The sequence below is a fragment of the Notamacropus eugenii genome, chromosome 4 (genome assembly GCF_028372415.1).
Source record: "Notamacropus eugenii isolate mMacEug1 chromosome 4, mMacEug1.pri_v2, whole genome shotgun sequence".
Taxonomy (NCBI): domain Eukaryota; kingdom Metazoa; phylum Chordata; class Mammalia; order Diprotodontia; family Macropodidae; genus Notamacropus; species Notamacropus eugenii.
The window spans coordinates 226,045,974-226,072,567 of record NC_092875.1 but is presented as its reverse complement, the minus strand read 5'-3'; the positions used below and the strand labels follow the sequence as shown (position 1 = coordinate 226,072,567).

The 26,594-nt window shown below is 36.2% G+C and overlaps 1 pseudogene; it reads right to left on the bottom strand.

The window, feature by feature from the left end:
* Positions 1–665: 665 nt before the first annotated feature.
* Positions 666–26,594, bottom strand: part of LOC140502445 (bifunctional phosphoribosylaminoimidazole carboxylase/phosphoribosylaminoimidazole succinocarboxamide synthetase pseudogene) — a 126,447-nt pseudogene continuing 100,518 nt past the window's right edge.

The following is a 26,594-nucleotide window of genomic DNA, read 5'->3' as shown; positions in this document are numbered from 1 at the left end:
GTTAAGCCACAAAGGGCAGAATAGATGTAGGATGATCACTACCAGAAATGGAAGGATATAGATTCTTTGATTCCCTAGAGAGATTGAACTGGGACAAATGTCAAGGTCAGCCCTGATTATAGTTTGAATATTAGTTTTTTTTAGAAAAATTCTAATCATGCTGTTCTATTCTAAACATAAACTTTATGTCATGTGAAGTTTTTATTATATGGTTTAATTAGAAATGTTATAAGTCAACTTTGATTATAACTCTTTATTGCCCAAGTTTTCACCTGTGCTTCTGATTTCAGGTACTTCACTAAAGAAGCAAAATATTTAATCCAATATAATTCCTTGTTATCTTGTTTTACTCAAATTTATGAAAGACAAACATGGGTATACTCTGAGGGAGTGAAAGTCTCAAGTTACATTGTAAAATGTGTTCATAATTATCAAACAAGAATAAATATTGTCCTGCAGGCCAATAAGAGGTAATGTACCTGAAAAGTAATTAAGAAAATAATTTTTGTTGTTCAGTAATTTCAGTCATGTCCAATTCTTTGTTACTCTATTTCAAATTTTCTTCTTTTAATTTAAAATCAATTATGACATTCTATGATTAATTTGGAATGATCTTTTCTCCTGCCTTATTTGTAATGCTTTTTGAAGCTAAATCAGAATTATTCTTATAAACTGCATTCTCTGATTTTCTTATCCACCTGCCTCAAGGAAACTCCTGTGTTTAATATGCTTCCTCGAAGTTTTTAGCTCATACCAAATGGTCATTAAGTCCAAATATATGGGCTGCAAACTGAGCTGCTCCCTCAGGTGAAAGTATCCATTAACAGCCAAGACTGCTAGGCATTTGAAGTGAACACTACACATCCTGAGTTCTCCAACTAGGTGTAAGGAGAGGACAGTTGATTACTGGATATGTAGTGTTACCAGACATTACTGGTCCCAAATCATTGCTTCTGTCAGCTACTGTAACAAATGTAATAGGAACACCATCTCCTTCATACTCTGCATTAATCTTTAGAGTTTCATCTGTTCCTTTGCAGACAGATGTTACTAGAAGTTCACAGGGAATTCCATGGTTTCCACAAGGCTTCTAATTTTTTCCACAATGATCAAGATCAGAAATCAAGCAAATTGAGTGGAGCCAAGATGGTGGAATAGAAGGATGAACTTACTCTAGCTCTCCTCCCACAATTCATAAAATATCTGTAAAAATGAATAAACAAATTCTAGAGCAGCAGAAGCCACAAAATAACAGAATGAAACAGAATTCCAGTCCAAGATATCTTGGACAGTGGACAGGAAATTCTATTGCACCTAACTCAGAGCAGAGTGCAGACCAGCCTCGGTCATGTCACATGCACAGGACTGGAGCAAACTTCAGGGCATGGAATCACAGAAAGAAGTTAAAATTCTCAGATTTCTCAACCCACAAATGCAAAAGACAGCTTCAAAGGTCAGTAAGAAAGCTCTTTCACCTGGGTGAAAGAGAAGCACCCTCTGGCCTTGGGGCAGTGGCAGTCATACCAGTAGCAGCAGTCACTTTCTGAGCCCTCAACCTAAAGACCCTGGGGGAATTGAGTGGTTGATCTGGATGTGAGCCCTGAGTGGCTTTCCTGTGGTAAAGAGGAGCACTAGTGCTGGTGTGGAGGAGCTGGCAGTGGCTGTGAGAGGGAATCCTACCTATAGCTCCAGGGAAGAAAAGAGTGCTTGTGGTTGCTCACAGACCAGAGTGCAGGCCAGGAGAAGAGTCTACTCATCTCCCTTGATTATGCAACCTTGGAGGAACTGAAAACTTACAGGTCCTTAGAGTTATCTCAGAGAACAGCTACACAAAAGCTCTGAAGCCTAGGGTAGTATACTTTCCACTTGACCAAGGACTCAAAAGTCAAGTAACTGGCTGGTAAAATGCCCCCAAAAAGGGGAAAAATAAGACTATAGAAGGTTACTTTCTTGGTGAAAAGGTATTTTATTCTATCCTTTCAGATGAGGAAGAACAAAGCAAACCATCAGAGGAAGACACCAGTCAATGGTATTAGGCCATGGAAGAGCTCAAAAGCAATTTTAAAATGAAGTAAGAGAGGTGGAGGAAAATTTGGGAAGAGAAATGAGTGATGCAAGAAAATCATGAAAAAATATATCAATAGCTTGCTAAAGGAAACTCAAAGAAACACTGAATAAAATAACACCTTTGAAAATAGACTAACCCAAAAGGCAGAGTAAGTTAAAAAGCCAATGAGAAGAGGAATGCTGTAAAAAGCCAAATAGGTCAAATGGAAAAGGAGTTTCAAAAGGACACTGAAGCAAATAGTTGTTTAAAAATTAGAATGGAGCAGAAGGAAGCTAATGACTCTATGAGAAACCAAGAAATTATAAAACAAAACCAAAAGAAGGAAAAAATAGAAGACAATGTGAAATATGTCCTTGGAAAAACAACTGACCTGGAAAATAGATCCAGGAGAGACAATTTTAATATTATTGGTCTACCTGAAAATCATGACCAAATGAAGAGCCTAGACATCATCTTCCAAGGAATTATCAAGAAAAACTGCCAAGATATGCTAGAACCAGGGGGTTAAATAGAAATGGAAAGAACTCACCAATCACCTCCTGAAAGAGATTTTTAAAAGAAAACTAAGAATATTGTAGCCAGATTTAAGAGTTCCCAGGTCAAAGAGAAAACATTACAAGCAACCAGAAAGAAACAATTCCAGTACTGTGGAAACATAGTTAGAATAACACAGCAGCTTCTACGTTAAGAAATCAAAGGGCTTGAAATATTATATTCCATAGGTCAAAGGAGATAGGGTAAAAACCAAGCATCACCTATCCAGCAAAACTGAGTATAATACTTCAGAGGAAAAATGGAATTTCAATGAAATAGAGGACTTCCAAGCATTCTTGTAGGAAAGATCAGAGCTGAATAGAAAATTTGTCTTACAAACACAAGAATGAAGAGAATCATGAAAAAGGAAACAGTAAAGAGAAGCCTTAATGAACTCATTAAAGTTGAACTGTTTACATTCCTACATAGAAAGATGTTATTTGTAACTCATGAGACCGTTATTAGTATTCGGGTAGTTAGAGGGAATATATATGTATATAGATAGATAGACAGATAGATAGATAGATAGATAGATAGATAGATAGATAGATAAATAGGTATAGATATATCTATCTAATAGATTGATAGATATATAGGTATAGATATATCTATCTAATAGATAGATAGATATATAGGTATAGATATATCTATCTAATAGATAGATAGATATATAGGTATAGATATATCTATCTATATCTATACAGATATATAGATATGTATGGATATATATAGATGTGTATATTATATGTGTGTAGGTATATATATGTATATATATATATATATATATATATGTACATGGGTGTATGGGTGTATACACACATACACACACAGACAGAGTGCACAGGTTGAGCTGAATATGAAGGAAAATACGTAAAAAAATAAAATTTACTCTTGAATGGAATGTACTAGGAGTAAGAGAAAGGGAACTATAGAATGTAGCAAATCATCTCACTTTAAGGAGAAAGAAAGAACTTTTACAACGGAGGGGAAGAGGGGGGAGATGAAAGGGAATAATTGAGCCTTACTCTAATGGGATTTGTCTTAAGGAACAATAGCACACACTCAGTTACATATGGAAATCTATTTTGCCCTGCAGGAAGGCAGGGAGGAAGGAAATAGGAGAGGGAAAACAATAGAAGGGACAGCAGATTGGGAAAAGGGATAATCAGAAGCAAACACTATTGTGAGAAGACAGGTCATGGGAGAGAATGGAATAAATGAAGGGCAGAATAGGACAGAGGGAAACATGGTTAGTCTTTTAGAACATAACTATTATGGGAATGCTTTGCATTGTTACACATATATGGCCTATATTGAATGGCTTGTGTTCTCAATGAGGGTAGGGAGGGAGGGAGGAAGACAATGTAGCACTCAAAGCTTTAAGACTGAATGTTAAAAATTGTTTTAACGTGTAACTTCAAATTAAGCTTTACAGGCAATGGAGTATAGAAACCTATTTTGCCCTACAGGAAAATAGAGGGGACAGTGGATGGAAGAAGTGTGGGTAATAGAAGGGAGAACAGACTGGAAGAAGGTATGGATGGGGTGCATGCTGTTCTGGTGTGAGGTGATATGGGGAGAAAATTTTGAATTCAAATTTTTGTGCAAGTGAATGTTGAGAACTGAAAAATAAAGACATTATGAAAGAAAAAAGAAATTGAGCCCATTAATATTATAACTCTGCGTGGATTTTTCACTTTATATAGCAACTCCACTCTTCCTGCAACCTATTTAAAGTTTTTCTTCTTCAAAATCTCCACCTGAAAACTTTCAAGAGTCACTTTCTTAAGGTCCTGAGATGATTGTTTGTCTTTTTGTTGAGGGTCTATCACCAATTCCTTTGGTAGCTATGTCAACACCAAGTTCAATATTCATGTCAACCAGTGTCCAGTTCTGAGGTAACCAGGATTTTTCCAGTATTTCAAAAATAGCTTGTGTGTAATGACTCATGATATCCACTTCAGTCTTACCTATGTTAAGACCAGCAAAACACCACTTTGTAGCAATAGCCTGTTCTTCAGACCACTATCGATGATTGTTGGCATCATCCTCGAAGAAGAAACTTCACTTTAGGTGGGTAGAATTTGTATCCTTCATGGACACCAGGATTTCTTTTGAACAAAGAAACAGTTGCAATTCTTCTACATACCCATTCAATTGGAATCATTTCACATTGAGGTGCAATTAAAGCTGTCTCACCACATATGTTGGTGAAAGCAGTTTTGATAAAGAATGTTGAAAAGCAGTTTTGATAAAGAATGTTGAGTTTCTAGAGACTGTATCAGTAAGCACCCCTACATACACAGAGGGGCCTGCGATGATAGGTTCTTTGATCTGATTTTCTGACAGGAAAGAAAACTTTTGAGGGGTAAAGTCTCCCTAAATCAAGCACATATATCATTCACTTAGTTCAGGGACAGTACTTCCAAACTATCTGACATAAGCTATACATACACCACAAATCAGCAGACAGGTCCAACTGTCTTACCATAGTTCCCAGACAGGAAAGCACCAACATCTGGGTTTTCAAAGCCAGGGGGCCCTTCAGTGGCTTCCCAGAGTCTTGGCTGGCACACAAAGCTTCTCCCAAAAACTAAGGATCCCATTTGGAATTTTCTTAGCAAAGATAATGGAGTGGTTTGCCATTTTTGTCACCAACTCATGTTATAAATGTGAAAACTGAAGTAAGAGAGGGTTAAATAACTTGACTAGAGTCACACAACTAGTATCTGAGGCCAGATTTTAACTCAGGTATTCCTGACTTTAGGTCCTTCACTCAATCCACTGCAGCATCTGTGGTAGAAGATAAATTACAGGTAATGGTAGAAGTTTTTATAGAAAAATCACATTACAAATGCACCATATTATTAAGGATGCCAAATATTGGTGTCATAAATGAAATATTCAAGAGAATATGAAGTGGTAAAGAAGAAAAATTTCCTCCACAATTCTCAATAACCTAAAGATATATTTTTTAATCTTTCAAAACATTGCTAAAGAAGTAGAGGACAATAAGTAATGAATATACCAACAAGATTACAATTGGCCACAATTATTCAGCAGTCTTTCCTTTACTAATCTTTCTTTCTAGTAACAGAAAGCAAGGGGGAGGAAGAAGAAGGATAAACAGAAAGAGAAGAAGGAAAAGGAGATGGAAGAGGAGGAGGAGGAGGAAAGGGACAGGGAGAATGAGAGGGAGAGGGGGACAGAGAGGTGCATGTTTGTGCACAGCACTTCCCAAATGTCTTTTTGCTGTTCTAAGCTTTAATGATGTCAGAAGTATAAAATGCTACCAACATAGAAAGAGCAATTTAAAGGTTATTAATGTACATTTAATTATATTGATAGATTTCTTAATAAAATTCAATATAAACACCACCTTGTGCTATAAATCATGCTAGTAATTTTTTTTTAACTTTCTGGAAAACTTTCATCAATTCCTGTTCAGTGACTAAAAAATGTTTGTATTTGGATTCCTGGTTTTAAGATCATCCAAAGAATGAAATTTTGAGGCAAACAGGACAGTTTTATGTGGCCCCCCAAGAGGAAGTCTAATGGATGTACTTTAGGTGGCCAAGGTAACCAAGCAACAGAAACTTCTCTAACCCATTCACTGGCATGAGATAGTGACAACCCTATACTTTATGCATAATGATAGAGTATCTGTCCTGCTAAAATTAAAATGTAAAGTGCATTATTAGAAATTTATAAAACTGACACATACATGTCTCTTCTCTTAATTTTCATTACTATTATCTGCTGACCTCTTAATTAATGCTTAGTTAACCTTTCTTCATGACTTTGACATCTGGCTCACTGTTGTCTTCTCTACATCGTTCTCCTCCACTATGCTTGGAGAGTTCTATACCTTTATACAACACTATATTTACAATTCTTCAGTCACTGAATTTCTATTGCAGTTATTTTGTTTCTGCAGTGGATGGTACAAATCTCTTCTCCTTTTAAGACTCCAGTTCTATAGTCTCAGAAGATGACAAACTTAAAATATTGAGGTCATCTCTCAATTACGTTCCTTTACTCATTTAAAGCTCTCAATTTCCTCATCCTCAACTCTCTCTCTCTCCACCTTATGAAAAAGAATTGCAAAATCTAGTGCTTAGTAAGGATCCCCCAAATAATTGATCACAATGTATACTTGCACAGGAATCTCTACTACAAAATATTCTAATTGAAATTTTCTAATAAGAGGGAACTCACTACCTCCTGAGGTAACCTACTACTCTTTTGGAAAACTCTCATTTTCAGGTGAATATTTTATTACTTAAATCAAGAAGCTTGCTCTGCAACTTTCACATGTTCCTAAAAGTTCTGCATTTTGAGGCCAAAGTAGAAAAAAAACAAAACAAACCTTAATATTTCTTATGCATCTTATCTCTTCACATACTTGAAGAATTATGCTACCCTGCAAAAACCAAAAAACAAAAACATGAAGAACCCTTGCTATAGATTGCAAATGGCATCCACATATGGATGGCCTCATTCCTTTTTCTATTATTAACTTCACTCCTCTAAACAAATTATATCTTATCCTTGAAGGTAGCTAGGCAGTACAATGTATAAAAATGTTGGACTTAGAAACAGGAATATCTCAGTTCATATTCCACAACAGATACTTGTTGTATGATATCTGGGCATGTCATCCTTTTAGGCTCAGTTTCTTCTTCTGTTAAATTAGAATTATAATACCATCTATCTCACACATGATTGTAAGCACCAAAAGAAATAACAAGCATTTTAGAAAACTTAATGCATTATAAATTTTTATGGTTGACTATTTTCTTTCTAAAATGTGTTGCCTAGAACCTGAGAACTATATACAAATATTCTGATGAGGTCAGAGAATGATGGACCTCTTATATCCCTTTCACTGCACACTGTAATTGTATTAAATGAACTTACTTCATTCAAGCCACTGTGATTGGCAATGAGAATATAAAGACACAAATAAGAAATCTACTTGAAACACCCTATTTGAGGTGGGGAATGGGAAGAGATTGTGACTTCTCTAAAGTCATATATCTAATGCACCATGATATATGGGCTCTAATCCAGGTCTGTTCCTGACTCAAAGTTGGTGATCTTTTGATGCTACTACCCCTTATATATACTACCCCTCAAAAATGCAAGAAAATAAACCTAGTTTTGTTTCCTATTTTCTTTCTATGCCTTTCCTGGTTGCATGAGAACTTAAACATTAGCTATGCTTTTCAGATATCTATGAAAAACAGAAAGTTTGGTGACAGCTGACAGATGCGGTGCAAAATGCAGATGTCTGAGCAGCAATTTGGGTGGCTATTCAGGACGTAGTGATAAAATGTTCTATGCTCTGGGCTTGGCCCTGCCTGTTAGCTAACCACTGGAGCAGGTATAATAAGACAGACTCATTGGCATCACAACCTATTGTCTGAGATTGGGCCACACATTTTTCTTTCACCTTTTTCCTATTTTTTCTTTATTTTGATATCATTTACAGTTTCTTTTCAGAAGACATTTTACAGGTGGTATTCACAGACAAAGTCAGGTTCATTTTGGCAGTTCCCAAAAATCAGTGAGATTGGGGCTTAGCAGAGCACTCCCATCTATCTGCAGTGGCTAATGGGCCACAGGACCTGGCCAGACGTACCCAAGGGACTATGCTGCTTGGAACCTGAAAAGTCTGTTTTAAGAGCTATTTTTACAGTGGATAATTGGAACTGTAAATTTCAAGCCTATGGAAGACTGTTAAGGATTAAAAACCAAAATTATTCCATGTGTATTTTTTTAAATCAAAGACAGTAATAAGTCTTGCAGCATATGAGTATATCCAGATCTAATGGTGCCCTACAAGTTGCAAAATAATATTATTTCTAGTTTAATTATTTTTAAAACATCATTAGAAAAGGAATAAATCATTTCAAAAAGGAGAGAAAACTTTACAAAATAACAATGAAAAAATATTTCTCTCACTCCACCATAACCCCTCAAAATATGAAGAGGAAGGTACAAATGTTACAAAATCAACATCATCCAGATGATAAAAATTGAAAGAACCTATCATGTGATCATTTAAATGGAAAATTAAAAAAAAAAACAACAATATGAAAACCTGAAGATCAGCTCACCAGGCTGTCTGTCCTAGAATTTCTTGGTTTCCTATCTTTCCTGAAGCTTGTGGTTGCCCTGAATAGGAATCATCCTGGATTCCTACTATTAGCTGTGGGTATAAGCACAAACCTTTGGAGCTAAGGTAGTGGCAATATCCAAGAGGATATCCTCATTCTAAGATGGGTAAAAACTCAGTCACTCCTGGAAGTACTGATATTGCATCTTCCTTCATTACATGTGTACATATACATTCCCATAATACATATGAGCATACGGACACAAAGATATACACACATCTTACAATCATACCTTTTAGTTGATCAGTTTTGGAGTTAATTTTAGGCCATATTCCAGAGCTCTGAAGATATACTAGAGCTTGTGAATAAGAATTGCCCAGAAACTTAACATCAAAGAATGAAAAGCAAATGTGGAGAAACGTGGAGTCCATTCAAGCCAAGGCAAGTCAATAAGCATGGTTGACAAACTCTTTGACAAGTATCTGACATATGGAGAAGACAAAAAGCAAACTCTATTCTCAATGTGCTTACAATCTAATTGGGAAGCTAAGACTGAGGAGAATACAGGAACAAATACAAGAAGCAATGATTGCGTGGAAAGAAACAGATAACTAAGAGAGAAGTGAGAGAATGTTGTAGGAGAGACCTTATTACAAAGGTTTTTCTGAGTCTTACTCTCTCCACCCTCTCACAATAGTGATATTTTATCACCTCCTTCCCACACATGTTTCTAGGGCTAGGGTAGTGACTGAAAGAGGAAAGTGTAAGCCAAGAACGGGACAGGGAAAGAAAGAAAACTTAATCAATCAACAAGTATTAATTAAGTGCTTACTATGTGCCAGGCACTGTACAAAGCAGAAATGCAAACAGTGAAGTAAGTAGCTTACATTGAAAAGATAGCCACAAAAATTGCATGTGCACATATTGTATGGGGTTAGAGGATGGAACTATAATTTTTTTTCCTATAGGAAACTTATGGTTGATGAAACTCCATCTGACAATAAAGTCCAGTACCTTCTTTCCAATTTATATGCTTAGAGAGCTATCTAGATCACTGAAAGCTTAAGTAACCTCCCCAGGGTTAAGTTTTAGAATGCTTAAGGCCCACCGAAAGTTTGTAGCTATTGAATAGAAATCCCTAGTGAGATCCAGATGGATGTGTCACAGGTAGGACATGAAATTGTGTCTTCTTGCCTTCTAAGCCAGTTCTTTATTCATGATATCATACAAACTCATTTTATGAAGAATTTCTATAAAGAGAACTAATAAAAATGCATATGATGTAGTTGTATACAAGGTAGTTAAGAAGAGAAGGAGTTAGCTATGTTTGTGGGAACAGGGTACTGCTAGTCAAATCAGGAAAGATTTCATGTAGAAAATGGTGCTTGAGGTGCATCTTGAAAGAAGAAAGGGATGAAAGAGGAATAGAAATGTTCAAATATTCAAAGAGCAATTAAAATGGACAAGGATATTGCCACAAAGGAAATCTCCTGAGAAAGATAAAAGCAGTGTTACAAACTCTTCAATGCCCACTGAAATTACAATGGTGCAACTCCAAGAATCCAGACAAGGGTTCAGAAGACCAATCAAACAATTAAGCTGAAGCTATCAAAGAAAGAGAAGGCTGAAGCTCTCTCTCAAACTGCAGGTTCTCTGGAAAAGAGGACAGAATATGAATGCATAAAGGCAGAGGAATAAGGCAAAGTAATTGAACAGTTTTATTGAGACTTCCAGGAAGAGACAGTTCAGCAAGAAGAGGCAGCACAATGCAGCTCTCTTCCATAACCACTGTAACAAAACTAAGGAATATCTCCAGACTGATCCAAGGAAAAATATTATTTTTCTAGCCCTGTTTGTCACATGAAAATTACCACTGACCTATGGGCAGCAGAATAGGATACCATCCAGAAAGGCATAAGCAGATTATTTCAGCACAGATCATTCCTGGGCCCTGTAGTTTATATTTGTTTATAAAGGAAATTAGTGCAAAACAATGACATGACAATAATAGTCAGTCACTGGAGCAAGGTCTAGGAAAGAAAGCTATGACCTTTGTATCAAAGCCATGACTGAGGACTAGAGTACAGCCTATAGCCTGGTTATTCAAAATGTGGAACAAGTTCATGAATTCAGCGGTGATATTGAAACAAAATCAAGCCAACATAAAGGATGAAGCCTCCGATGTGTCACAACGCAGCGAGCACAGACCAGTGAGCCTATATTTATGGTAGTCTAAAATTTAAGAATTTACATATTCTTAGCTAGTTGTCAGGGACTGGGACCAACATGTATCTGCTAGAATTCCAATGAGGAAAACTCCTGAAATTATGTCACCCAGATTCTAATCAACATCAGGAGACTACAAAGCTAGACCACATCCTACATCATAATGTTTAGGGAAAGTTTGCAACTATCCAGAAGAAGCCTAAGTTGAGATGCTTGAAGGACACAGTACTCAATAGCCACAGAAAACAGCAGTGGAACACCAGATAATACTGCTCAAGAACAAACATGGCCCTAATGTTCTCTCCGGAAGTATGTAGAACCTGGTACTAACACAAAGTCCCATTTCAAAAGAAATAGTAATTAAAACTTAGTTCTGAGTTTCTTCATTCCCAGATAGGTAAAGTTTAAGAGAAGAAGAAAGAAAGGAAGGAAGAAAGAATGAAAGAAAGGAAGGAAGGAAGGAAGAAAGAAAGAAAGAAAAAAGAAAGAAAGAAAGAAAGAAAGAAAGAAAGAAAGAAAGAAAGAAAGAAAGAAAGAAAGAAAGAAAAGAAAAAAAGAAAGAAAGAAAGAAAGAAAGAAAGAAAGAAAGAAAGAAAGGAAGAAAGAAAGAAAGAAAGAAAGAAAGAAAGAAAGAAAGACAAAGAAAGAAAGAAAGACAAAGAAAGAAAGAAAGGAAGGAAGGAAGTAAAAGAAAGAAAGGAAGGAAGGAAGGGAGGAAGGAAGGGAGGGAGGAAGGGGAGTAGAGAGCACAGGAGGAAGGAAAGGAAAGAAGCAAGGAAATAAATTATGCTTGTAGGAGGAAGTACTACAAAATGGGTACATTAATGTATTGTTGGTATAGTTATGAAATGGTCTTCATTCTGGAAAGCAACCTGGATGTATGTTACTAAAGTTTCAAAACAGGACATACATACCCTCAGAACCATCACCATCTCTAATGAGACTATGCCACACACACACACACACACACACACACACACACACACACACAAAACATGCACAAAGGAAAATTAAGGACCTATAAGTTTAAAAAATATAATTGTATCAGAACTTTCTTTTTTATAATAAAGAATTAGAAACTAAGTATGTGATACTTACTTACTAATACCTATCAACTGAGGAATGGCTAAATAAAGTATTGCATACTCTTATAATATATATTATTATGCTGTAGAAAATGATGAAAAGGCAGTTTCAAAGAAACCTGGAAAGATTTTATGAACTGACACAGATTTAATAGAATGAGGAAAAAAAATCACAATAGCATAATTAATGGAAAGTTAAAATAATAAAATTTGAAAGACCTAAACAAATAAAATGATCAACTATTATTTTGGAGTGAATTGATAACGAAACATGCTAACCCCTTGCTTCCAAAGAGATGATGAACTCAAGATAGAGAATAAGGCATGCATACATTTCTTAGGATTGGTCAATATGGGAATTCCTCTTGCTTGACCTTGTGTATCTGTTAGAACTGTGTTGTTCTGCTTTCTTTTTTTCCTGTGGCTTTGCATATTGGACACTTAACCTGAGGGGAGAGGTGGAATGGGGCAGAATATAGTTCTAAGTGAAGACACAGGTGTCAGGTACAATTGATTTGCCAACTTGGAGTATAGACAGCTGAGCTTGGAATTAGGTTTCATATGCTTGTTTCTGGCAGATCATAACTAGTTGATCTAGCCAAGGCTAAGTGACTAAGAAGTTTATGGTCTGCAGGAGCATCTGCCAAAGTGGCTGATGTGCTGGATATCCAAATTCTTCTTTTTATCACAGTGTGTCTGCCTGTAGGTGGTTTTATTTCAATTGTAGTTGATGCTAAATTTATCACTAAAAAAAAGGGAGTTTAAAGGTATTCTAATTACTCATCTGTTGGATATTGTCAAGTGTCCCTGAGACAATGTCTATAAGATTCAAATGTGTGGAGGGCCAGGGTGGAGTGTGGTTGACAAGATCAGGATAGACCTTCAGGGAAATTGTTCTTTGAGACCATGCTCATTATCATCCGGAATGGCTCTCCATGCCCCCCAGATGTGGCTATCTCATGGAGATATCTCCATGAGACCAACAAGAGAATTACAGAAAACAAGGGATATGTAAAATAGAGGCCCTCTAGGCTAACAGTCTTTAAAGACAATAAGACTGGCCAAATCACTGGGACAGGAGATGAGCAGAATGTCAGGTAGGCTTGCAGTTTCTGTCTATAAATACCTTGACCCTCAGATCAATAAATGGAATTGGTCTATCTTTTCCCACCTCCCGTTTCTTTCTTCTTCACCTCATCACCGAGCCATGTAGGGATGCAGGCCTCCCGCTACACAAATGTATCCTTCGATGCAAGTAGTACTTACCCTATAAAGATAATTGTTTACTGCATAAGTATTTACAAGTGTTACATAATTTGAATCATCTCCTATGTTTTGCTATGTGGGTGACATTTTTTTTCTTTTTAACTTGGTATTTAAGTTTCATTATTTAAGTTTATGATGCATTTTTGTTTTTTTTCTCTATTCTGTATTTGTGTTCTGGCATTTGAGTCTAAAATGCAATTAACACAATAAAGAAGGTAATGAAAATGATTTTTTTAAAGAAGGAAAAGGGAAAAGTGGCACAGTATTATAATAATTCAATAAAATTTGGTCATGTGAGAAAATCCAATAACCAGAAAGAAAAATAAAATGGGGAGCATTTGAGTCACTGGCAAGAGTAAAAGGAAGATATTCTCTTCAGGGTATCCTATTCCTCTGAAAAGATTGCTGGACCAGGAGGTCTGAGAAACACTATAAACATACTTTTATCTAGATTTTAACAAACATATGACAAATATGATTATACTTTCTTTAGATAAAAATAGAGAGATCTTGGTCAAATGATACAGGACCTAGGTGGATTGGGAACTGTTTGAAGAGTGGTATACAAAAAGCAACCACTACTAGTCTAATATCAGCATGAAGTAATTATGAGGACTCAGGAAAGACAGAGGAACAATAGAGAAACCCCAAGACTGGAGTTACCTGTGTGGGCTGTCTGGAAAAGAATTTCATGGACTCACACGTTATTGAAGTCAAAGTGCTAAAGATTCATTACACTTTTTAGCAGGTAAGAGTCCTTAGGGAATCTGCTATTGGAATGAGGTACCGATAAAGTTTATATATAATATATTCTATAGTATAACATACGTCAAGTGTGGTGACTAGTGGTGAATCAAGGGGGATTAAGGAGTAATTAAGGAGTGGTTATATCTTAAAGGAACATGCTCTTTTGGTATCTACTGCTCAGGTGTTTTACCCAGAGTTCATTGGGAAATAGTCCAAGAGGGATGCTACATGGAGGTGTGATTTCAGGCTGGAAACCACACTAAGTCAGCTAAAGGTAAAGACTGACTAAGTAATACCAGGCTGATCTCATCAATGTTTTGTTAGACAAGATAAATGTAAGGGAGTATACATATGCCTAAGTTGAGGATACATATGATTGGTCATTGAGTAGTAAATGTCATTATCACCCAGCACACAGCCAGTTCAGTCAATAGACAGCTTGTTCAAACTAATAAATTCTATAGGGGCAGCTGGCTACTGTATCAGGAAGGGAGATAATATTTTTTGAATAGGGCAGTTTGTTCTTGGGCCGAGGAAAAATTGCCTAGGATAGTGTTTTGATGCTAGAGAGAAATGTTAATTTTAGAGAGAAATATGATTTTAGAATTGAGATCGAAGCAGAGGCACCCATCAGTAGGTCTCAGGCATAGTTTCAAGGGTCTATTCTTTGTCCTACATTGTTTTAACACATTTATTATAGAAAGGTGTAGATATCATAATTATCAGATGATGGGAAAGCAAGAGAAATACTACTATTCATTAGATGGTACTCTCTAAAAGGGATTGCAAAGGCAAGTACGTTGAGTTGAATCATTTTCAAAGTTTTATTGTTACTTTTGTTTTCACCCTACAGTTCCATCCTCTAAATCCCTGTCCTCACCCTGGACCCTTTATGTGCACTGGACTCTTTGGCAGCAGCTAAATAAGGAGGCAAATATATATATGTGTGTGTGTGTGTGTGTGTGTGTGTGTGTGTGTGTGTGTGTGTGTGCTTTCTGATCTTACAATTTTTTCAAGCAGGGATGCATAATTAAAGAAAGGCTACTCATAATGCAGAGCTATTCCTTGTGGCCTAGGTCTTCTTTAGTTCTACAGAAATGTACATGTCCTAGATGATTGTGGAACAGCCTGTACAAGCTGTTTTCTTGTCAAGACTAGGAAGTCATTGAGGGATTCTGGCATGAGTCTTTTGTACAATTTCTATTTCTTGTCTTCAGGCCAACCCTAATCACCTGGATATAGCTGTTGCTGTCTGTTCTAGCCACACATTTTGTAGTTTAGGTCATTCTGGCAAGCTTCCTGGACTAAAGTACTTGTATAAGTAAATTATGTGCTAAGAGGAGGGGGAGTTTTATAACAGGGGCCATTCAAAGGACATCCAGAGTAATCCCAGACCTGCTCCTCACAAAATCCATTCCTTTTACCTACAATTAGCACCATCATTATTTCCTGTCATCACTTAAAAAAAATTCTTAAATAGACCCCTTTTTCTCCAGTTCTGAAACCCATGGTCCATTCTCAGAAAAAAAAAAATGTTTTTAAGTAAATAAAATAAAATGCATAGAATAACAAAGTAAATCAGTTATATAATAATACGGTTGTCATTAGAAAAAAAAACAACTTCACAGATAGATATTGAGAATAATCACAGATCCTAGAAGAGAATAATACAAATATATATAGGTCTTCCAATACGGTGCTGAGAAGTCTAGCTATGACTCTATCTTGCATCTCACTTGCAAATTAGCTCTACTATACCTATATACCAATTTGGATATCTGCTTATAGGATTTGATACTACAAAATGCTGGTATAGTTTAATATGAGTAGTATGTCTAAATATAATAGAACTATAGTGTTTTATTATGTATCATCACACATGGTAAAACTCCTGGTCAGTCCTAGCCACATGTGGAATCTTAGGTCCTTGTACCAGGGTACAAGTCTGAGGTATTGAAGCACCTATAGCATTTTCCTTTGAGAGTTTCCAAATAGTTGCAGAGTTAGAGATTAATATGTCTAAGACATATTATTTAGAGAGATGGACCACATCAAAATATTGGCATGGTTTTCATAGATATCTGACTTTAATTCATTAAAAGATATCTCTGTCCCTTTCAATTTCCCTTGGACAATTTGAATCTATCAATCCTTATTGGGTATTCTAGTTAAGCTAAATATTAAATACTTCAGATTAAAGATCAATGCATCCATGATCAAAAGCAATATTAAACATGACATGCCTATAAAATGAATCAACTATTGGCTGTGCCCATGGACAGAAGTAGCATTCCTTTCACTTCAAAAGTATTTAGTTCAAAAACTGATTGGTCTGATTCTGAAGATGAGTAGCTAATGGCCTTAGTCTATGGTGGGTGAAAGATTAAATGACTAAAGAAATGAAAGTGTGAGCTTCTGAGCAATTTATTAAGTGATGCATGCTGTTTACTCAACAAACTAGGGCCTGGGCTTCTTAGATTTGGCATTGTACTCAAATACTGGGGGAGACAGATTGTATACACGAAAAGCAATCGAAGTAGGCCAATGAATCAAAAAGAAATAAATGACCACAATATAACAAGTTGGGAGGGGGAGAGCAAACAGGCATGATTCCCTGAAATCAGAAAAAGCAATATCCTACTCCTCCCCTGCAAAGTGTCTGTAAACAGTCAAAGGAACATGGAAACAATAACTGACTGATCAATATGGGTACAGTTTTCGGATAAGACCTATGGGTTGCTTGAGATCCATATTTGTGAGAAAACTCCTTGTATCAATCTTCAGATCTGACTAAGTTTCACAACTCCTTAGTTAAGTGGCTGTAAGCAGCAGGGAGAGGACCTCTGGCTTCTCAGTCATGAAGGATTAGGTTCAAATAATGCAATTAAGGTTTATTTTTTGTTGTTGCTCCCAAATTCCACAATTTTATAAAGTTTTCTCACAAGACAAAAATTGGACGACACCCATATTTGAATATAAAGGAAATTAATCTAAATCCACAATTGAGTCACAAGATGGAGACAGTAGTCAATTCCCACTAATACTTAGTGTTCCAATCCCCTCAGTTCCCTTAAGTCTGTATTATAGAGGTGAACCTTTGGTACCAGGTGGTATCCAAGGTTTTGTCTTATCATCTCCTACTCCATTTCAACGTGGCTATAACAAGTATATAGAATTCCACTATGGGATGTTTGTAATATTAAGGGAATTTGAACAATTTCCCTGCCCCTTAATAGGCCCATGTGATGTCCTTTGAGCTTTGGCCCAGGACACAGCATGAGTGACATGGAGGAGTTTGCCAAATGGGTGTATCAGGAATGGTGGAGCAGGAAGAGAGAGTGAGACAAGGCTGAGAGAGAGTGAGGCAGAGCTGAGGAAGAACAGCTAGCATGAGTAAGAGTGGGAGGAATTTTGCCTAGGAGAGCTTGTTTTTGAGGAGGCCGGGATTGGGGATGTTGGTGCTCCCCAGATTGGTGATGTGTATAAACTTCTTTGATATCATGAGGGATTTGGCCGTTTGATATCTGAATAAATATCTTCATTTCATCATTGAAGAAGAGAGCTATTTATATTTTGGTAATTTATCCTGCGAAAACACACATAGATTCATAGAAGCTGCTATAGTGGTTTTAGTGATCAACCCAAATTTTCTTTCCCAAGTTTCCTAAGCACCCCCCAAAACATGAAGTACAAAAGGGACTAATTTCTCATTCATCATTATCCACAGTGTTGGCATTAATGACATTTGAGCAAATTTCTTCCCCGTGAAAAACCTTGCTTTCCAATTGAGTTCCTGTGCCAGTATTCTAATTCAGACCTTCCTGACTCCCTATCCAGTACTTTATGCACTATGCTGTTCCTTCTGAATTTGTAATGGATAAGTCTTTTGGACCTTCATGGCCCAGAACAGATAACTTCTCTAACTGAAAGTGATCTTTTCCTTTTCAAATTTTGTTGGAGCTCTTTGTCTAGATTTCTTCTTCATTTTTAAAAATCATTTTGCCCTTCTTTATACTAAGTTGTTAGCTACATTCTGTCCTGTTTTATAGGATAGCTAAGTAGTACCATGGATAGAGTTCCAGACCTCGAGTCAGGAAACTCACCTTCTTGAGTTCTAATCTGGCTTCTGACCCTTAATACCTGTGCGACCCTGGACTAGTCACTTCACCCTGTTTGCTATCATTTTCTTATCTGTAAAATGAACTGGAGAAGGAAATGATAACCCCCTTCAGTATCTGCCAAGAAAACCCAATTAAATCATCAAGAATTGAACATAACTAAAATGAATGAATAACCACAGCACCTCTTTATTTCCAGAGATATGTTTTCATAGTATTGGTGTTGGTTTCTCATGTATAATATCTATCCTAAGATTCCACTTCCCTTATCAACTCCCTTATACTTTATTTTAAACAGTTATTCCTCCTTTTCCTTCATTTAGTCAGCTCTCTCTATAGTATTCTATTACATCTACATCCTTTCCTAATGAAAATCTTCTATATTATGAAAATCTTCTTTATTAAATTAAAGTAATAAGATTATTCCCCACACCCAAGTCGTTACATCAGGTGCCATAAAAATTGTAAAATCGCTGCCTAAAACATTCTATGAAAAAAGAAATATTCCAAGAATCTATCTACCATTAATAATTCTTCACTCTACTGTGATTTAATTCTTGTTACCTTATTCATCCAACATCCTTCATATGCACAATAATCCTTCATATTCATAAATCCTTACAAGGGCTTTGGTGAAATATCTTCCAACCTTTATTGATACAAACTCTAACTTCTTGAGATTACACATTGGAATAATAAGAAATATTAACCTCTATTTAGATTGTGAGATATAATATCATGGTTTTTATATGAATACACATTTATCTTTTCTTTAATACATTTTTTTAATCTAGCACTTTAAATCACTAGACATTAAAGTAACATTTTCTCTATTCCTTTCTTTCACACAGTAATGGTAATTTAAAAGGGGGGATCTTTCACATTCATTAATAGGCCCATATGACCTGTTTGGGTCATATGGAAGTCTGAGTCACATGGAGCCTATGGTAGGAGGAGCTTGCTAAACAGGTGGAACAAGAAGAGCCAGAGATAGAAGATATCTGAGAGGAAGTTAGTCATGAGAGCAGTAAGAGGTAGGAAGGATGCAGGCAAGTAAGCAGCTGGCTAGAGTGAGTGAAAAGAGCTTGTTTGTGATTTTGTTTAAGGGGGCCTGCTTGTGATTGGTTTGTGGGACACGTAGCAGGGGAAGGCTTGGGGATGGTGTTGTTCTAGCATTGTTATTATGTATAGATTTTTGCTACTATGGTGGATTGGGCTTTCTGGTATCTGAATAAATGTTGTGATTCTATCTTCCATGTGGAGAGTGTGTTTTATTTAGTGATTCAGTATTGCACTGGGATATTCATAACCACAATAGACACGGTGAATATTGTGTTGGTGCTTCAATGGTGACAGGGAAGGGATAGCAAAATATCAGACCTCTATTTGGAGATAGAAAGGCAGAGGAGACAGAGAAAGAAATGAATGTCCCATGATGGGAGGATTTGCCTTATTCCTCTCTATAAAAAGAATGGGTTAAAGGCACTGGGGTTTTTGAAAACTGGTAATCAAGGCTACAGAAGGGAGAACCTGGAGAGTTAGAAAGATGTTTGCAGGGAATGCTAATAGAACCAGGGAAATAAATGGCAGTGGTGTGTAGGAGAGACTGGGTCTTGCTAACAAGCTATAGAATTGTATGTCAAAGCAGAGACAATTTGCTGGAGGAGAAAGCTCAGATTGAAAGGTAGTTGGTGATTTGCATGAGATGCTTTTTATACTGCAGCATTCAAACTCTCATTTAGAAGAACAAGTTAGAGGGTCTCAAGTGGCAGGAGAAAAAAGCTGTTGTTGGATTGAGTCACAGGAGAAGGCAAAAAGTTAACAGTAGGAAAGTGAATAAAGCTCTTGCCTAGGTTGAGTTTGACTGGGCCCAAACACAGGTCAGAACAATGCATGGAAAGAGAATGAAACAAATGGCCTGTTCTAAGGAGGAAGTCAGAGAATAAGGGGGCCCCCATAGTGTTTGGGGAGGTAATTGAAGAGTTTATTCAGCAGGAGGTCACAGATATTTTGAGCTCTTTCACCCAAAGAATGGGAGAGTCATTGGTAGCTTGTACGGTGAGAATCAATGAAAAAGATAAATTTCTCTGAGAGAGAAGAGTAAATAGCCAGTGGATTCAAAGTCAGAATACATTGACAAGAAGAGAATTGTTTGCTGCTCTGTTGAGAACAGAGGTAGAGTTTGGAAGAAAAGATGGCATTCCAAATAATGAACTGTATAAAATGTATTGAGGAAAGAGGCTTGATATTGGACAGAGTATGGAGGTAGGAACTGCCCCTACAGATTTTTCTGAAACATTGTATCCAATTTCTTCACACCTGCAGGGAGAATGGGAGATTGGCCAGGCCCTGCCTCAGATTAAAGAAACAGTAATTCTAACCAGAATGATGACCCCAAAGCTGCAAAATAGAAAACAGTGAACAACAGTGAATGAAGCTATGGTAGTGGGTTCATGGATTCCAGAAGCATGGCTGATCCTATAGCCTTCCTGCTTCTGGTTCTTCTCTCCTTATTTCTTTTTGATTTTTTGTCTATTCACCTTGGTTGTCAGATTTGTTTTCTGCAGGCTTAATACCCTCGACCTGCAAATACCTGATTACTTAGGTTGGATGTCACCCCTCTTCCATGACTGTGATGTATCACCCCTGGATCTGGTGTTGACCAAGTTCTAGATGCCACCTGAGGAACTGACCCTTCAAATGGGACCTCTTGGGGCAGAGACAGCTCTATGTCCAATCATAGCAAGAAGTAACTATGGAAGAAGAGAACTTCATCCCTTACCTCAAAATTGTGACTGCCATTTGTTCAAGGAGAGAATGATGGGGTACTTGTTCTCAAGCCCCACCCTAAGATATTATTCTATTTGCTTACTTTGTCTGATACCTGTTATATTATAAAATTCTGTTGGTGCCAGTTGCCTAAGATATATTGTTTTATATGCTTATTTTTCTGTTATTCCTGTTAAAGTTCCGTTGCTACCAGTTGCCCCAGAGAACAGACCTATGGAATAAATACAAAGATCTTGGGGCCTCATATAATGGTAATTCGAATGGAGAGATGTTTCTGATTCATTAATAGGCTCATGTGACCTACCTGAATCACATGGAAGTCTGAGTAACATGGAGCCTATGGTGAAAAAAGTTTGGTGAATGGGAGGAACAGTAAGGATGGAATAGGAAGAGGCGGAGCTAGAACAGATCTGAGAAGAAGTTAGTTATGAGAGCAGGCAAGGATGCAGGCAAGTAGGCAGCTAACTAGCTGAGTTAAAGAGTTTGTATGTAATTTTGTTTAATGGGTTCTACTTGTGATTTGTTTAAGGGAGCTGGTTTGTGGTAAACCTAGCAGAGGGAGGCTTGGGGATGGTGTTGTTTTCTTTGTTATTATGTATATAGACTTTTGTTACTATGATGGATTTAGTTTTTTGGTGTCTGAATAAATGTTTTGGTTCTGTCTTCCATGTGGAGGGTCTGTTGCATTCTGCAATTCAGAATTGCACTAGGTTATTCACTGCCACTGTACGTGCTGTGAGTATCATGTTGATGCTACACATACCTATATAGAACATACATGGAACCTGCATGCTGCTTGATTCAGAAAGTCATGTTTTGCCATCCTGGTATTTAAGGGATCAACCTTTAACTCATTTTTCCTCTGAAATATGATCAGCATAATTTCAATATATCTCTCTTACCTCTACTTTACTCCACTCATTTTTATTGACTAAAATCACTATGAAGACAATGTACTTCTACATTGTAATTCTACAATTAACTTAAGAATCAATATACTAATCACATTCAACAAATATTTATTAAGTACTTCCTATGTGCCAGATGTGAGTGCCAAAAAAATAAACAAAAGTAATCCCTTCCCTCAAAGAGTTTACATAATAATGGGGAAGATAACATTTGAATAAATACAATCATATACAACTAACCTAGGTGTGTGTGTTTGTCCTTTGTTGCTGAAGAAGACCATGCCATCAGAGAAATAATGACATGACTTGCACTTGACTTTGTTTTGAGTGAGGGAGGGCTGTGCAGGTTACCAGCCTCACCTCTTCTCCAGAGCCATTTGAATCCAGTGACCAAATGCTCATCAGGATGACTGGAGATGACCCAGGATGACGCAATTGGGGTTAAGTGACTTGCCCAAGGTCACCCAGCTAGTGAGCGTTAAGTGTCTGAGGTGAGATTTGAATTTAGGACCTCCTGACTCCTGCACTGGTGCTCTATCCACTGTACCACCTAGCTGCCCCAACTAACCTAGGTATAACAATTCCAGACCTATTCCTCCAATAAGCTGTAAGAAAAATATTTAAGCAAAATAGACAATAAAACCATATATCAGAGCAAATACTATATTTTACATCTACAGATTCACCCCTCTTTGAGCATTACTTTTGCAATCTTGTATTTTATCCTTGGTTTCACCAATTTTTCTCTTCCTCAGTTCATAAGTGATTTTCCCCCCATTTTTATTGATTACCTCATTTTTGTGTGTGTTTTTTTTAACTTCTTTCCTGGTCAGATTTCTTCTGAAGTATTATGTTTGGTTCTGGGAATTTCAATTTACTAAGTCCAAAAGAACATTCTGAATGGTGAAGGTCTCTAAGTCCATGTCATATGAGATTGAGTTGAAGGAACTGAGGAGAAGGAACCTAGGGAAGACTAGGAAGGTGCATGATAGCTATTTAAGCATTTAAAGGGCTGTCATGTGGAAAAGAAATTTGATATGTGTGTTTGAGAACATAGCAGAATCAGTGGTGATGGGTGAAAGTAGCAGAGAGCAATTGTGGCTTAATTTTGAGGATAAAACAAAACTAAACAAAATTTCTCACAACTAGAGTTATTCATAAGTGAAATGTAATACCTCAGAAAGCAATTAGTTACAATAAAGTCCAGAAAACCATTTATTATACATGGTATAGTTTGCAAGTATGAGTTGAACTAGATGATTACTAAACCCTTCCAGTTCTACAGTTCATTGACTAAGATGATAATACAATCATATTATGCAATCCAAAATATTGTATTTTGTTCAGAGTCCCACATTTTAGAAGAGATTCTATTAAGTGGCAGAGTAAGCATTATAGGACAATAAGAATGGTAAAGGCCTTTGTCGTCAAAGCATATGAGAATCTAAGGATCATTATGTTGGAGATAAATAAGATGATATTGAAAGTAATGGAAGATAATAATTGTATACAAGCATTTTAAGGACTGACCTATGGTTGAAAGATTAATCTTATCTTGTTTCCCATTATTAAAACTAGTTTAAAATGTATTTTAAAGATTGTAATACATTTAAATTTTTAAATACATTTAAATGTATTTATTTAAAATTTTTGAATTACTAAAGTCCTGAAATCAGGCTAAATTTTCCATTTAAAAAATAACTCCAATTTAAACCCTATGGCCCTTAATATCCTTCAAGTTTTTATCTGCGTCATTTTTATTTAGTTCATTATCTATCATCTTAATATTACATCACTTTGATTCATTAGTGCTAACAGTATTGTGACTTTGCAAGCACTCTCACAGATTCAATGTTGTATCATTCCATCATGCCATGCTGGCAAAACTATGGAGTAGTTTGAAAGTGATCATGGATCAGCTCTAATTTGCTGGGCTATAACTGCCAGCGTAGCATTGCTGAGAGACTTGGGGCTTCAAATGTATAGAGAGCAGCAGCTCTCCAATGCAAGCATAGAAGTAGTCTGGAACAGGGTAGAAAGGCAGAGCATCAAAATAATATTTATGTTTACTTAACTTTTTTGTAACTAGTTTACAGAGCAAGTTAAGATAGGTGTGTGTGTCCATATATTTGTACTCATAGTAATTTGTCAGTTTCAATTAGTTTATAAATGATTGGTCTTATGTGAATTGTAAGGATTTTTGGAACTATCATGTTCATACTTTCTGATTTTTCGGTTATTTATCACATTATTAAAGGTCCTGATATGGCTCTAATAATAATTGATGAAATACTAGGCGATTCTTATATGTTCTTCTGAGAAAAGAGACCAGGGAAGGAAAGAACAAATTTTATTTATAACCATAGTATATTATTCATAGTATATTCAAAACAATGTAAACTAAATTATTGGAAATGATTGGAATGACATATCCGTGTTGCCAGCCTAGTCAAATATTTCTGCCAAAATATAGCTATTAAGGATTAGTCCAAATGGTACCTTCAGATTCACTTGATGATAGCATTTATAGTAAACAATAACTGCAATTATCTAGGGCAGACTGTGGGAACTCATTAGCATCAGCAATCTGGTAGTCACCATGATAATGGCTTTCACATGATGAAGCAAAAGGTAAAATCTATAAGCCACATGGTATAGAAAGACAGCCTTTCATATAAATTCTCAACTCTGAATCAGGAGAGAACTGAGTTTGGATTCCATCTCAGAAAATTACTATTTATGTGACCAAGAGAGAAAAATCATTTAACCTCTTTACCTCCATTTCTTCATCTGTAGAGTAGGGATAATCCTAATAACTGCAATACCAAAGTCATAGGATTGTTGTGAGAATGCAATTAGATAACACATTTAAAGCTCATTGCAAACCTTAAAATGCCATGTAAATGTTGGCATTATTACTCTTAATAGATACAACATTCTTCTCGGTCATGAGCCCTGTTACATATTTTCTCAGGTGTGGAAAGATGTGTGTGCAATATGGGTAAGTTTGAGAATCTCCAACACACCCCAAGAAGTAAGCTAGCTATATGGACTTTTTATGTAAAGCTAAGATGTAAGTAAGTGTGGATCATTTCTCAATTCAATGATTCAAATATTATTGGCATATATACATATACAGACAGACAGATAGACAGACAGACAGACAGACAGACAGACAGACAGATAGATAGATAGATGATAGATAGATAGATAGATAGATAGAAAGATAGATAAATATAGATTAGGATACCCTTGGTTACTTCTAGGTTGAGTGACCACAGGTATGTCACTCTCCTTCAGCCTCAATTTCCTTAGAGAATTTTAAGGCTTAAATATCACTTTCATTGTATGATCTTATGGATTGTCAAAACTCAAAATATTGCATACATAGATTGTATTATATTAATAATAGCTTTTTAGCACTTTCAGCCCAACTGAATGGATTCTAAAGTTTGCTAAAATATTGTATGTTTGTGATATTCTGACAGTCTTGGAACAATTATTTTTTTAAATGTATGATACAATAAAAATACCATGGTTTAACAGTAGGGTAAGATAAGACTATTCCTTAGAAACCTTCATTTTGTCCAAAATAGCTCCTGAACACAATAATGATGTCCTTTTCTAAAGATAGGCAGACATGCAGCCTTATCTAATTTGGATCAGTTAATCACTCTGTTCCTTTTTGGGGGGAGGGGGAGGGAATACTGTAATATATTCTACCATATGCACTGCACTCAGTTGTTTTCTGCACTTTGATGAATGTACTTTCCATGTTTCCTTAATACACATTTCATCACTTATCTGTCACCTGAATTTATTCACAGACAAGCTGATATACACAGGGTTTCAAATGTTCCCTTTTTGAAGGATTCCCCAAGACCTGGTTTTGTAACTACATTTTGGTAAGTACCATGACCCTATTGGCCACATCTAGATAATTCCAAAGGAGCAGAACTTAATTATAATTCAGTATAGCAGCAATGCAGTTATGTTTTTTAACCTTATACTATAAGGTTTTAAGTGGAATGTTAACAGTGCACAACTCACCAAAATTTGCTGGTAATAATAAATAAATTATCTATTATTTTTTACACCTACTTCAATGACATAAAAAAGCCTTGGTAACTTTGGGGGATAGAACAATTTAAATTATTACTCTATTAGTACTAGCATCTAATATTTATTTAACATTAATATGGTTGTACATAAAGTGCCAATTTTTCATTAAAAAATTAGAAGGAACCCAACAAGTTATAACGGCTGAAAATGTACACTTCCCCTTGGTTGCTTTAGAACAAAAACCCTTTTTAGTTTGTCCTACAATTGTATTGAAAAGAAACTATCTTTTCTTTATCAGTTGAATATTGTGACAAATTTGAACATTCTGGAAATATTTTTTAAATGTTGATTCTTGAAGAAAACAAAAAATGTTTAACTGTTTTTTTCTACTTAGCTTGCATGAATCTGGAGAGCTTCCTTGTTTTTGATCACAAACCTTCATTTAAAAAAAAATTCAGCAACCTTCAGTAGACATTCAGTATAACCTGACAAAGTTTTGATTGAGGAAAGATTGATTCTCTGAAGTCAGAGTGGTCAGACATGCACTGAATTTGCTGTGGTTCATTGCTATATCCCAGAAAGGATTTCCAACCATTCTCGCCTAATGAGCTTATTAGTAAAAGGCTGAAAGGATCACAGATTGTCTATCAAGGAAGATTGTCAGTCAC